A 15,724-nucleotide genomic window follows, 5' to 3' on the forward strand; every position below is an offset into this window, starting at 1 on the left:
ATGACCTCCTTACTTTGGGATTAAGTTGAATCTCTCAGACCATTGTCTTTCAGAGGTGAGTTAATATTAATAATGCATGTAGTTTATTTAATTTGGGTATAAAGTAAAAGCAGTGCTGAACTCAAAATATATAAAATATGGGGGTGTCAATGAAATATAATTTCCTCTATCTACTTCATACAGTTTTCTTCAATTCTGGAAGGAAGCTGTTTGCACTAAGGAAAGAATGAAATCCAGCTGTACTACCCATCCACAGAAACACTAACAGGTAGGAGAATTGAAATTCTTCTTCCAAATTCTGAAAAGAAGGTGGGTCATTTATTCAGTACTCAAACCTATTGATACATATGAAAATGGAAATCCTAGTCTGCACCAAACTTTGTTTTAAAAGGTATCTTGGCTCTTTGACTGCCATTATATCTTCCATATAATGGAGGGAAGTGATGAACATGTGTGTGAATATGAATGTATTTCTGTGGTTTGGATCCTTTAAGATGACAGCTACTATAGCATGTGCTCCAGGTAATGTAAAGACAAGAGAAGATTGGAGCAGTCAACCTCATGTTTTTCTACATTGAGTAGGTAGTGTGACACTATCCTGGCAATCAAATTAGAGAACTGCCTATCTTGTTTACATGCTATGATAGTTACATTTATGTGCCAATTTAAATGAGCCATCAACTTCACAGGACGTTACTTAAATGTTATTTGTATCTGTCTGTGAGGCTGTTTCTGAAGAACATTGGAGTAAAATAGATTTCCACTCTGTATTATGGGGCATTTGTGTTTTGTCTAATAGAAATAGCAAATGTCTTAACAAGACGTGGAACCATACTGATTGCAAAATAAGTTGCTTTGAGGTTTTATACATGTTCTATCATTTTTTTTGTTTTTATTTTTGAGACAGGGTTTCTCTGTGTAGCTTTGGAGCCTATCCTGGCACTTGCTCTGGAGACCAGGCTGGCCTCGAACTCACAGAGCTCCACCTGCCTCTGTCTCCCGAGTGGTGGGATTAAAGTCGTGTGCTACCATTGCCTGGCTATGTTCTATCATTTTTAAAGAGTTAAAATATAATAATGCCAGCTTTGTGTGGGAAATAATTTCTCAGTGGTGCTAATAAATCATGGTTATGAGCGAATGTCAACAATGGAATGTTTAAGAAAGGAGGTTTTAGATGGATAGGAGATTCTGTGGTTTTAAGAGTTTTTGTTGGTTTTTAGTGGTACATTTGCTTCTTAAATAGCATCCCTGAGTCACTACTGAAGCCTTCTAATATAAAAATGGTAAGGTAGTTATCTCACTTTTCAAACTGAAGATTCAGTTCCTTAAATCATTCAAATAATTTAGTGTAATAAATGGTTTCTGATTTATTCAAAATTTTATTGATTTACAAATATAAAATTACTTGTTTGTCCTCATTGAAAGATATGACAATGGAATGTGAATGAATAAATTCATAAATTAAAGTGATGTGAAATGGATCTGATGTTTTAGTTAGAGACAGCATGGTTTGAAAAGTATTCACTGAATCTTTGCATTATTATATAGTGAACTATTTGCAATGTGTTATTGAGTGAATTTGGCTGTTGACATTGTTATTAAGAATGCTCAAAAAATGGAGCTGAGGAGTATGTGAAAAAAAATAATAAAACAACTCTAGTAGTTTTCCTGCATTCATATTGTTGTGGTGAGGATGATAGCAAGACTATTAATGACACAGAGGTCAGTAAAAGAAGATAAAATCACCATTTGAGGATTTCTTTAAGAAGTTCCATTGCAAAGTTGATTTCATTGAAATCCACGGTATGCCCACAGGAATAGTTAGGATTTCAGGACTGCTGGTCAAAAGTTTTAAAACTTATTATAGTTGAAAAATGAAATACAGTCTCTAGTGGAAAAAGCAACAATTTCTAGACTTTTAAAGGGGAATGCTTAACAGTTATATAAAACTAGATATATAAACTATATTTACAAATGTAGCAAAATGGTTCTCAGACTCAATATCAAAATCTACCAAGACTGAAAATCTAAAATGTCATTTACAGGCCATTCCCACATGGTTCCTTTTTATCCAAATCCTATTTGGAGTGAGCTGTTCTGTGGTAGAAAGTAACATTTGCTGAATATACTGGGTGGTATTTGCAATATGCCTTTATTGAAACCCCAAATCATATTTGTAAAGAAAAGGTTTCAACACAAAGCATTTTCAACCCCTTTTTTGATACACACTATACAAACTTCATTACTTTACCTATTATCCACTCTGTGAGGTATCTTTATTTTTCCTATTTACTATGGTAAAAATAAAAGGGAAATAATATTTCTTATATAGCAAGAACACAAGATTTCAAGGCTACTTTTACATCACTGAGTATGTGTTATTGGATTGGTTTGCTATAAGCATTTCTGAAATGGACTCAAGACAGTTTTCAGGGATTGAATAAAAGAGAGTTAGGGAAAGGAGCCTGTGTTTATTTATTTACTTATTATTATTATTATTATTATTATTATTATTATTTTATTATTATTATTATTATTTTGGGTTTTTTGAGACAGGGTTTCTCTGTGGTTTTGGAGGCTGTCCTGGAGCTAGCTCTTGTAGACCAGGCTGGTCTCGAATTCACAGAGATCCACCTAGCCTCTGCCTCCCAAGTGCTGGGATTAAAGGCATGTGCCAACAATGCCCGGCGAGCCTGTGTTTATACTTCTCATGAAGCTCTGTTCCGTTACAGATGTATTATAATAAGAATAAATTTAAGAATAAGTCTGCTGAAAGTGATTTATCTTTGAGGCTCATAGCAACTACTCTGAGTTTGCTCTTTCTTTCTTCAGTGCCTGACCTCAGAGCTGACCATACACATGTGAAGCGTTTCAAAGTGTGGGAGCTACAGACTTGGTAAGCATGCAAGAGTCTGTGCCAGAGACAATCCACAAGTGATTAATTTTAAAAGTAGGATCAATGTTGCTTTAACAATAAGGTAATCTTACTGTATTTAAAGCTGTGTGTCTTAGTTTGCCTTTTGGTACTGTGGTAAGCACTGGTGAAAAACAACATGGAAGGAAAGGTTTTATATCATTCTTATAGTTCATTTCTACATGACAGTTCATCATCAAAATAAGCCAAGGCCGGAACACAAAGTAGGACTTTGAAGCAGAAGCTAATGGAGGCCTGCATGGAATAATCTGCTCAGCTTGTTTTTTAGACCACCCCGGACAGTCCAGAGGTGGTCTTAGACCACCCACTGGAAGCTGATTCATCACATGCTCACTCAACTAAATGATGGTGGTCTTTCTTCTAACTGAGGTTCCCACTTCCCAGTTGACTATCCAGTTTTTGTCACATTGCAAAAAACTTATCCAGCAAATTGTTAGTGTGAACGTTGTGGGTATAAAAGTCTACGTATTAAATACTCTATATAAACCTTTCAAACAGATGAAATTAAGGTCTCTTATTCAAGGCTAGTTGTTAAAGTAATTGCCTAGGCATTTGTAAAATAAAATGTAAATAACAATGTTCACTTTCTATCACACACACATACAAGATTTTAGGTAAAATAAGCTCACTAAACCAATCATTGGTGAATAATGAGATTGTGAAAGGATGACAGTTGCTTCCATGTAAATGATTTCAACATTCATAGTCTTTTACGTTGAAATAAAATTATCATATAAACTCAGGGAGGTAGGTAAATGTGTCACTTTTCCAAGTAAAATGTACTGTCAATTGTATTTATTAACAAAGGAACATTAATAAATAAGTAATTAAAAACTTACTGTAGTAGTTTTTTTTTTTTTAACTCTTTGGGGCCCACCTCCTAGCTCCCAAATAAATACACAGAGCTTATTCTTACTACTTACATATGCCTGGCCTTAGCTTGGCATGTTTCTAGTGAGCTGCTCTAACTTAAATTATCCTGTTTCTCTTCTATATTTTGACTCTGGGATTTTTACCTTCCTTTATTTTATATATCTTTCTTTCCTTATTCCATAGCTGACTGTGAGGCTGGGTGGCTGGGCCCTGGCTTCCTCCTCTACTTCTTTTCTTGCTCCTTCTTGCTATCTCTATCTTTTTTTCTAGATTTCTCCTATTTATTTTCTCTGCCTTCCAGCCCTACCCATTTCTCTCTCCTGACTCACTATTAGCCCTTCAGCTCTTTATTAAACCAAACAGGTGTTATAGACAAAGTAACACAGCTTCACAGAGTTAAGCAAATGCAAACAAAAGAATACAACACATTTTTGAATCATAAAACAAATATTGCACAGCATAAATAAATGTAGCATATCTTAAACTAATATTGCACAACACATTAAAAACAAAATATTAAAATTTTAAGTTATTAATTATTACCATTATTCTGAATTTATTAAAATGTTTCATTCATATAGTTACAAAGCAGATACTGAAATTAATCAATCATTTTGTAATTTATTAAACAATATTATAAATTACACTATGTGCTAATCACAAGGTGCTTTATATCTCTTCATCCCATAATTATTATGTAACAATTATTATTAATAATATTATTATTAATGATGAAACACCTATACATAGTTTCATAACAAATAAAATGAACTCTCATAAATTGCAACTCCAGGGAGTTGTAGCATTTCCAGTGGCAATATATCATCTTCTGATTCTTTTCACATTATCACTAAATGTCTCTTTTAAACCTTTTTGTGATTCCCTTATTTCCATTTGAATATTTTATTCTTGTTTGATATTCTTCATTTGTATTTCTGATGAATAGTTGATTTATTCCCTTTATATAATAATATTCTATGAAATACATTTGGAACTATCTATTTTTTATTCTGAGGTTATACATATTTATTATTTATGTTTTATTATATATTTTGAAAATTCATTCATTAATTTTTGTTTATATTATGTAACTTGGTTTAACATATATAATTATTTCAAATACTGTATACAAAGTCATAACACAAATCTATACTTCTGACATATTAAAAAGTAGAATGCATACACTAATACTCTAATATTGCTGTCACAGTAAGACCATTAAATATAAATATTTACTATATGTTCTTCATTTCATTGTTATATTAAAGTTATAAGAAATTCACATGTAGATATTATATATTAATACATATGAATATATTTTCATATCTGTATATATGCTTTTCTTCTCAGTCTACTTAGTGTTGTTCTTATGTATAGGTGATTTGTACTTGTCATTTGTGACTGGATAACTTATCAGAGGAGTTATCCTGTGAGATTGATTCTTTCCATCTCAAAAATCATTCTCAGAAGTTTCAAAGTACCTCTTCATCTAGGAATGGGAACTTGTGACATTCCCTATTCACATTGCCATGTCAACTGATGTTGTCATTTTTCACGTCTTGTTTTGGCAACTATACCATTAAGATTTCATGGGCATAGTATCAGTGTCATATCTAGAAGATTCAACCTTGTAGCAGATTTCCTGCAAGAATCTTATGATCTTCTGTGCTTTTTCCTGAGCCTTAGGTATAGAGGTTGTCTTGTGGGTGTCTCAATTGGAAACAGCATCATGAGGTTAGTTATTCTTACGTTTTGATTAGTTGTAGATTTCTGTGATGGTTGCCTTTTGCTGAAAATAAAAGAAGGTTTATGATGCAGAGTGAAATATCCACTTGTCTGTGGATTCAAGCATGGCTCATTCATGAAAATGAAAGCAGTATTTTCTACTCTAGGGTCCATGATTTCATCAGCCACAGGTAATTGGCAAGGCTGACCTTACAAGGCATGGCTTATCTCTTATTGAATGGGCCTTCAGTTCAACTATAAAGTGGTTGGTTACATAGAAGATATAAATGCCTGTAGTGCACCCTTAAATATCGTGTCTACTCTTGGGTATGACTGTTATTTGCTTTTCTCCCTTGGCAACTTGTACATAATCTTTGGATACTATTAGAGCTAGTTCCTAGAAAGGAGACTTCCTTGTTATTTCCAACTAGAGTCTTTTAAGTCCTTTGTCCAAAATATGTGGTGTTATGCCCAAAGTGTAAATTTTTTCTTTACTTTCCAAGAATACTATGGTGTCTACAATTAGTATTTCAATAAACTTTTCTGTATCCATTTCTTGGTTATGTATCTATTTGTTCATCTTGTTACTGAAATGAACTCAATCTTCACTTAAAAAAATCAGAGTTTATGTGTCGTATTACACAGCTTTCTTTGTCTTTGTTTAACTATATGGCATATTCTTTTTTTAATGACTGTAGTTTTATTTAAAAAGTGATTGTTAGAACCAATGGTTTTCTTTCTTTTCTAGGCATGATTTTTTTTATTTTAAAACTATTTCCTAAATGTATGAGACAGTCATCCTAACTAAATCATATCTATCTGACTCTGCTTCTAATATCCCCTTTCTTTATCATTTTTATATTGCTCTGTTGCCTGCCTTTATGTATTTAATCTCTTTAGTCTTATTTAATAATTGATCCTATAAACACTTTGAATATTTTTCTTTACATTTTGATTCTATATTTAAATATTGAGTTGAAAGTTTATTTATCTTAAATCTTAATTATTAGAGGCCATTTGGAGTCTGGAAGATTTAATTGTTTTCATTTTTTCAAATCTGCTGAAATGTTAAGTCTTGTGTGAAGAGAAATGGGCACAATTGTGATCTTCTGTTATTAGGTGAGACTCTACAAAAAATATTTCTACAAGTAAAGGTGAATACTCCTCACAACTTAAGATAAGCTGAATGGGTTTGGTGTTGTACAATTATAGATCCATGTTTCAGTGCCAGTACAGAATAAGTACAGGAACGAGAAAAAATTTGTATTTTTTATTTAGAACTTAAGCAAAGCATTTAGAACTTTAGTTGAAGTGAAACAATGATATGGCAGGGTCACTGCTGTGTTTTGTAATTTGTGTAATTTATCATTTATAAGTATGCTTACTTATTTAGGGAGTTTGGGAGCATGAGTGCAGAGTAGCTCATAAAGTAAAATTACATGTTCATGTATATTTTCACATTTCTTTATTTTTTCATATTAAAAATATCCAAATTATGCTTCTGAATTTGTAAGTTTCTAGTTACTTAGGTATTAAACTGTCATGTCTTAAAAGATCCAATGTGAATTCCCTATTATCTCATTTCAATATTTGTATTGCCTTTTCAATACAAATTGAACACAAAACCATTACTTAAAGTTCAGCAATAAGTGAGTTGTCAATGAGAAACCTTACATCGGTGTCTAGTACACCACTATAGTAGACTAGCATGTGATTCTTTTCCACCAGTACCATATGGTTCAAATCCCCACTAGAGCTCACTATTGCCTCCTTTTCCTTCAGTAAACACAATGGTGTGTTTGGAGTCCTGATCATCTAAAGCTTCCCATTGCTACTCATAACAGTATGAGCTCCTCATCAACAAAGAAGAAGGTACAAGGAATAATATCAATATTGACATTCGTCTGTAAATTCTATGGAAAAAGTCACAAACTCTTTACAAAGGAAAACAGAAGACATGGGCATAGTCAAGCAGCATGATCTTCTTCCAGTCCTCCTGTTAACCAAAGCTTCTAGTTGTCATCTCAAGGATGGAACTCAGCTGCTCATAAAATCCTATCTTAATGAGGAATGCCTGAGCTAGTGAAAAATGATCATTATGCTTCCGACTAGGTAGAGATAAAAGTGGTTTGACATGATGAAGTACTCTAATCGATTTTAGCATCACTTTTGTTGTCAAGAAAACTATTAACCTGAGGAGAACTGTGGCCTTAAAGGCCAAAGAGTCAGCACTTCTGACTGAGGAAGACCCATATTTTTGTTTGGCACTTTTGCTCAAATTAAAGGAATAAGAAAAAAGTACTTTTTCTTTCTAGTTTCATCAATACCATGCTTTTATGTCTATCCTCTCTGATTGCCCATCCGGAAGTAAAATAGTTTTCAGATAGTTCACTGTGCTCTGTGTGGGATTTTTCTGCATCTCAGATATTTTCTAGAACATTAGATTGTTAGAGGAGTGCTGGCTGTCACTTTTTTCCTTTACAGTTTCTCAAAAATTTGTTAGAGCAAAAGAGATGTTAGATTTTCTCCAGACACCTTAAATCAAGCATTGTTATTTTTCCAAAGGGCATATAAAATCACTGCTTAAATCGGGACTCATAATACTATAGATTTGAGGTCCTATGGTAGAACAATTTCTATATTTGAACTATTACATGAACAATGTGTTTGGCAATTTCTACTGAAAGTCATTTTTAAAAATTCTTAAGAGGCTATCAAATAATTTTTCAGTGTTCTGTATCTTAGGACTCTTTCATTTGTTAATATCAAAAGTATCAACTCCAAAGACTGGGCCTTAAACCTAAACCAAACCTGGAAGCCCAAACCCAGAAAGGGACAAACCCAGGCTGCCATAATTTTATCTATGTTTTCCGAGCTATTGCTTTTATTTTTCATTTTCCATACATTCCCACTATTATCCAAATATTTTTATATTAAAATGTTCAGTGTTTTCATGTCCTTTCTGTCATTACTTATGGAAATTAATTTTCACAAATGTCTTTGTATCACCAGGCTACCTTTAAAATACTAGAATTTTTCTAGGTGGTGGTGGTGCATGCCTTTAACCCCAGCACTCAGGAGGCAGAGACAGGTGGATCCCTGTGAGTTCAAGGCCAACCTGCTCTACTGAGAGAGTTCCAGGATGGCCTACAAAAGCTACAGAGAAACTATGTCTCAAAAAGAAAGAAACAAAAAAGAAAGGAAGGAAGGAAAGAAGGAAGGAAGAAGAAAGAAAGAATTTGATGAGAGCACAGTAAATAACCATTTAAGTTCTTATTAATTTCATGAGAATCTGAAACCATATATCTTTTGTTTGTCTTGTGCTCATTTCCTTCTATTTGTTTTGTCCTATTTGAATGTGATTTTATTTTATTAATATTTCTTACTATACTGTTTGATTTTTAATGGGAGACAGACAGTGAGTGGATTTGGATAGGAGGAGAGTTGGGAGGAACTGGGAAGAATAGAGAGAGGTGAAACAGTAGTCAGAATGTAATACATAAACAAATCTAATTTAAATAGAAGAAAACAACTTTATTATTTCAATAATATATATCATATTAGAATCTTAGTAAAATATATTTATCTTCCTTTGCTTTCTATAGCATGATTAAACACCATGACCAAAGCAACCTGGGGAAGACAAGGTTGAATTTATCTTAGAGATGACAGTCCTTCACCTAGGGAAGTCAGAGCAGGAACCTGGAGGTAGGAACTGAAGCAGATACCATCAAGGAATGCTGCCTACTGGCTTGCTCTTAATGGCTGCTTGGCCTGCTTTCTTAATGCCCCATAGATTTGGGGCATCTCTGATAGAGATGTTTTATCCATTTGGGGTTCCCTCTTCCCAAATGACCCTAGTTAGTATAAATTTGGTAAAAACAATGCTGGATTGTAGTAAAGACATTACATAGTCCCACCTTTAGAGATTAATGATTCCTTTCTTTGTACAACTTCTCTAACATTTGTTGTCCATTAACAGATAAATTAACAGTGAAAATTACAAATATATGAATAATATTCAGCTGCCCTAGAGAAAAATACAATAACAAAATTTTAAGTACTGTGCATAAACCCTGAATGGATACAAGTTAAGTGATATCAGACAATCTAACAAAAAACACTACATGTTCTCCCACATTTTCAGAGTTTAAGTGTAGGAGACTTCTGAACAAATGCTCTGTGGGTACAGTATTGCTTGTGGAAAAGAAAATAAGAAAGGCTAATGGGGATGTGGAAGGGTTAAGTGTAGATATTGAACACAAGTTATGAAAGTCTACATAAAACAATATTTTTTACTAATTATAACTGTCATGGATGTTTCTATTTTGATAGTTAGATAATCGCATGAAAATAGGAAAAGTGTGTAACCCAATGTGAAACTCCACAACTTCCATGCTTCATGGCTACTCTGGGTTGCATTATCTTTGAGTCTAATTAATTTGGTATATCTTTCTTTTATTTGCATATATATGCAAATATATATATATATATATATATATATATATCACAAAACTTAAAAATATGAATCCCAGCCCAGTTTATTACATGTACAATATTACAAGCCAAGCTATTCACAATCAGAAAGAGCTCTAAAACCATCAAGCTATAAAATCTTCAGGAGATTATTTTTGTCACTTGATAAAGCAAAATAAAAAAATGTATTCTTCTTCATTGAGTATACAAGCTTATAAATAGTTGAAAAGTAAGGGCAGAAAATAATTTTTATTAGTAATTAAATTTGTTCGTAGATGTTTTTACACACACACACACACACACACACACACACACACACACATATATATTATATATATATATATATATATATATATATATCAATCTCAACTTCCACCACCCTACCACTTCTGTCAATAACTCCTTCCCTACCCACAAATATCTTTTACATTCTTATTTTTTATTGTTTTGTGACCACTGAATTAAACCAGGTCCTTTTATGCAAGCAGGGGTTTGACGATCTCCCCTGAGGCCTGATGATGTACAAGTGTAATTTTCTATCTTCCAGAAGGGACAGGGTCTGAGAACCCCTCCTGTTCCGTGACCAGTTCTTACAGAGCTGTTTTGTGGATAACCAGTATTGTTGTAAGTTTATTATTGCAATACGTGTATTCAATCTATACAATACTATTCTGTAGATCTTCACCTATATTATTTTCCCCTACTCTTCCACGATGTTACATCAGACTTAGAAGAAGTGGTATGAATGTCTTGTTTGGTGCTGAATATGATACTGTGGATCCTTCTCTGTGTTTTGAATAACCATGAATTCTGAATTCACATTTCATTGTAAGAGAGGCTTCTCTGATTACAATTGAAAGGAGCTTTTGTCTGAGTATAAGCAGTTTGTTGTTATAACAGTATGGTTAAAGATCAGTAAGAAGTTTTTCTTCTGCACATATGACCCCCTTAGGCCTTATTTGTTAGCCTGTAATATGGACAGTATTAGGCATGGATTCTCTAATATGTAAAGGGACCTCAAATCCAACCAGAGGGCAATTTTTAACCCCATGAAAATAAAACCATTATTGTATCAAACAGGTGGGCTTATTTCACCTGACAGTTTTTCTTTCTGGTCCATGAGGTTCACAGCTGGGGAATTTCCATGAGTCCTTTATCTCACGGAGCATCCTGTTCATTACCCTCCTGTCATTGGAATTCTAACCCTCATGGAGGTTATTAAGAGCTGGGTTCCATCCTGTTTTCCATATCTTTCAACCAGGGTATGTAATCTTCTGCAACCCTATTCTCTAGTTCTGGTCGGCACCCAAAAATATTGACTAGACCTTATTCTGTTCTGCAAGCTTCTGTAGCATACCTGAAACATTCTTGTGATATATTGGACCTTGGACTGGGAGCTATATTCTCTATCATACTGCTCCTAGGAACAGTGCCATTCAGCCATGCAGGGTAATTTTTCTCAATTCTTCATTTGTACTTTTTGTTTGATCTATAAGACAGTAAGTTTCCATATGAGTTTTTCATGCTCCCTTTATTTGAGTAAATCCTTTCCCACTGCACACCTTGTTCCCTTCAATTCCCTCTCTGCTTCAATCTTTCCAAACACAGCATTTAACCATTTTCATTTTACTTATGTTCTATTATCCCACCTCAATAAAGAAGACCTCTACCTCTCTACCTTCAGGCTCTTTTGTGTTTTCAGGATTCCAGGGTCACTGCATGTTTAAAAAAAAAGAAAAGAGAGAGAAAGAAAGAAAGAAAGAAAAAAAGAAAGAAAGAAAGAAAGAACAACTACAGTACTAGAGAGTCTGAAAACAGCATCTGCTTGTGTGAGAGAATGTTTGTCTGGGTCTGAGCTATTTCACTCAGTGCAATTTTTCCAGTTCTCTCCATTTCCCTGGAAATTCCATTTTTTACAGTTGAATAAAACATATCCAAGGAAATTAAAGATCTCTGTGATGAAAAATGCAAGTCACTGAAGAAATAAATTGAGAAAGGCACTAAAGATGGAAAGATTTTCCTAGCTCATGAATTGGAAAAATTAATATTGTAAAAGTATTCATTGTACAACAATGCTCTATGAATTCAGAGGAATTCCAATAAATTCTACAGCAATTCTTAAAAGATAAAGAAAAGGAAACACACACACACACACACACATATACACACACACACCAATAAAACAACCTAATTAAAATAGCCTACAGAGTTCTAAAAATAATTAATACAATTGGCTGACAAACTGTTTTAAAAAATATTCAACATCCTTGTTGTGTTAGATTCTTTTCTTTTGCTATGATAAAACATCATGACTCAGGGAATTTATAGAAGAAAGTGTTTAGTGGAGCTTATGATGGCAGTGAGTGAGAGTTCATGACACTGGAGCAAAGGCATTGTAGCAAGAACAGCTGAGAGCTCACATTTTGTATCACAGGAAGTGGCAGAGAGAGAGAGAAAGCACTGAGATTAGGGGGGTGATTTAGCAAACTTAACTTGTACCCCAGTGACACACCTCCTTCTAAAAGACCATATCTCTCAATCATTCTCCTGGCAGTTACCAACTGGAGAACAAGCACTAAAATACAAGATCCTAAGTGGGGGACATTCTCAACCACCACAAGTGTCCACTAAGGAAACACAGATTGAAATCAGTTTATGGTCTCATCTCACCCTAGACTGAATAGATATTATTGAAAAAAAGAACCATGTTAGAACCATTGCATTAAGAGCCATTAATAGCTCTTCATGAATTAGTGGACCCTTAAGAGAGTCCCCAGCCAATGTTATCATGCCAACCAAATTGTCACTAGTGAGGTCTAGTTTAGGATTTCATGGGTGTAGCTTCCATGTCATATATAGAAGATGATATCTTTAAATAGACTTCCTGATTCTGTGGCTGTTAAAATTTTTCCACACCCAGTTTAGCAATTGTTCCTGAGTATTACACATAGGGGTTGTGTTGTAGATGTATCAGTTAGGGATAAGGCCCTAGGTCAGTCATTAAAACCCATATGCTTAACCTTAAACACAAATAAGAACACTAAAGGAATTTAGTGAGCTGTAAGTAGGAGAGGAAGGGGAGATTTATGTAAATAAAGGACTAGTATATCAAATTATATAAATAAACAAATATGCTTTTAAAAGAATACCAGTAAGAACAAATACTGCTCATGGATATTGAGGAAGGGATCTTGTATACACTGTTAGTAAGAGGATGAACTAGTGCAGAATTTTTAAAATTAGTCTGGATTCTGCTGAAACAAGTAAAAATAAAACTACCATATGTCCCAGCTATTCTGCTCTAAGCATATACTGAAAATACTTTATATCCCAATAAGGCAACCCTGCAGATCTATGTTCACTGCTGCCCAAACATAATAGCTAGAAAGTGGAAGTAGATGACATATTCATTAACTGAAGAACAAATAAAGAAAATATGGTACATTAACACAATTGAATCGTCTTCATTTGTAAAAAACATATTATATTTCAAATTACTTTATTTGTCATTCCAGCAAACTAAAACTGAAATATAAGGATCCCAGTAGGAAACTTTAATCTTGAGAAAATAAAGACAAGAATAGGTATTCAGTGCCTCAATTTTTAATATATAATGTACCAGCTCAGTAAGATCTTGGATGGCAGATTTAATTAGTCCATGTGCATATATGGTGACATGAGATTATGAATAAGAATTATTTGAGTTGCAATAGCTGACTTTTGGAGTATTAGATGAAGTATTTTTGAGAGAAATGTAATGTACAGAAAAAAGTGTCAAATTTCCTTTTGAAAAAAATAATTACCTTTATTGTATTGACCTATATATAATTATAGAGAATTATTATGTATAGAATATAAATATGCATCATTAATTATGTTTACAAAGAAGGGAAAGAGTAAATGACCTCTATGAAGGTAATAAGGATGGGCAGTCATAACCCTTATTATTAGATAACACATGTAAAGTTTAGTTCTTTTAAATTCATGAAATAATGGATACTGCTTTGAAATAAAGAAGAAATAGGAAGCCATAGCCTAATAGGTAGTGTACAGATCAATTTATATTACATTTTGCCAATGTAGTCTTGAAGCTTATTTTAGCTATGGCAAGAATTCACTTCATTTTCTGAACAATCAATTAATTGTTTAACATTAAACATAATTTGCATTCCATGTGCAGATATTCACAGATTGCCAGCAAGAAAAATCAATAATGAAATTCCTAAGTTATGTCACTCATTGCTATACAGATAATGTCACATCATATCTGCTCCATTATCTATTGTTATCCTATCTACTTTAAGAGCTTCATAAGATTCTATGCATGGATTTCTGTTTTGTTTATAAATATTCATTTTTAATTGAAAATAGATTATTTTTCATACAGTATATCCTGTTTAGAGTTTTTCCTCCCCAAGTTCCTCCCAAATCTGCCCCACATAGCCAAAGAAGACAAGAAACTCATCATTTTCAACATTAAATAAAATCATATAGGTGATGACAATGTTTAGTTATTCATTGCAAATTGATTATGGATTTCATGCCCATTTTGAGTCCTTTGAGTGTAACTTTAAACTGTAAATAGTTTTGAGCATTGAAATGAAGGAGTGAGTGATGTTTGCCAGATTTAGGATGATGTTGATTTTAAATAGTAATGTCAGTGATTAAAAAGTAGCTGCTCTGCAAGTTCCATCTTAAGTGATTTTTGATTACTTTTTGTCCCTGATGACACTGAATCATGTTTAGTAAACATAAGTGTGCACTTTAAGCCATGGAATATACATATATGCATATATGCATCACTTTTAGCTTATCTTGATAGTATTTCAGTCTACTGCTGGATATTTGGGTGGAAATTTTATCAATCCTATGTTCTATCTACGTTGAAAGAATTGTAATAAATTTTGGGCTCTAAGTTGAATACATGATACACAAGAAAAACTGGAAGTAAGGAGCAAAATAATTTGCAAAGGAGAAGAAAATGAACACGGAAAATAGTTCAAAATTATCAAATAGCTACCTGTCAAACATGAAGAAAGCAAAGCAGAATTGAATTTGCATGGGAATTACTATGCCCAGATCTATGATTGAAATAAGCCAATTTTCAGAGAGAAACTGTCTAAGTTCACTAGGAAAGACAGTCACATGATCATCATGATTTCTATTTGAAACCTTTGGCATGAAGAGAAGAAACTGACACATGGGTTTTGTTGCAGTTGATGCTCCTAGGAGGGAAGGTAAGATATTTTTTTGAGATATTAACGATTTTCATGAATGGGAATCACTTGGGGAAAAGTCTTATAAATATCCAGGACATTCTGCCTGCCAATTAAACCAGAATCTTGGGGAGCATATGAGAAGCAATGGCATATGCAGGGATGTGATGTATCCATGGGAAGTAGTAATAGGAGTGTATTTCAGTTTAAATAGGAATGAATGGATGGGTAAGAATTGCCTCTAAGCATCAAATAATATGATATGATAGACTTTGGGTTATCCAGGGAGGAACCTGTGTAGCAGAGAGGTATGCGGTGGGGGGGTTGGTGGGGCAGGAGAGGGGATAGAAAGGGAGCAGGGATTGAATGTGAAGCAGGCTTGCTTCTAATTGGAATAAAAATAAAAAAATAAGAATGCCAATGAGTGTTTGACTACAACTGTGGTAAAGCCAAACTTCAAAATAAATAAATAAATAAATAAATAAATAAATAAATAAAT

This window comes from Cricetulus griseus (assembly GCF_003668045.3).
Source record: "Cricetulus griseus strain 17A/GY chromosome 1 unlocalized genomic scaffold, alternate assembly CriGri-PICRH-1.0 chr1_1, whole genome shotgun sequence".
NCBI lineage: Eukaryota > Metazoa > Chordata > Mammalia > Rodentia > Cricetidae > Cricetulus > Cricetulus griseus.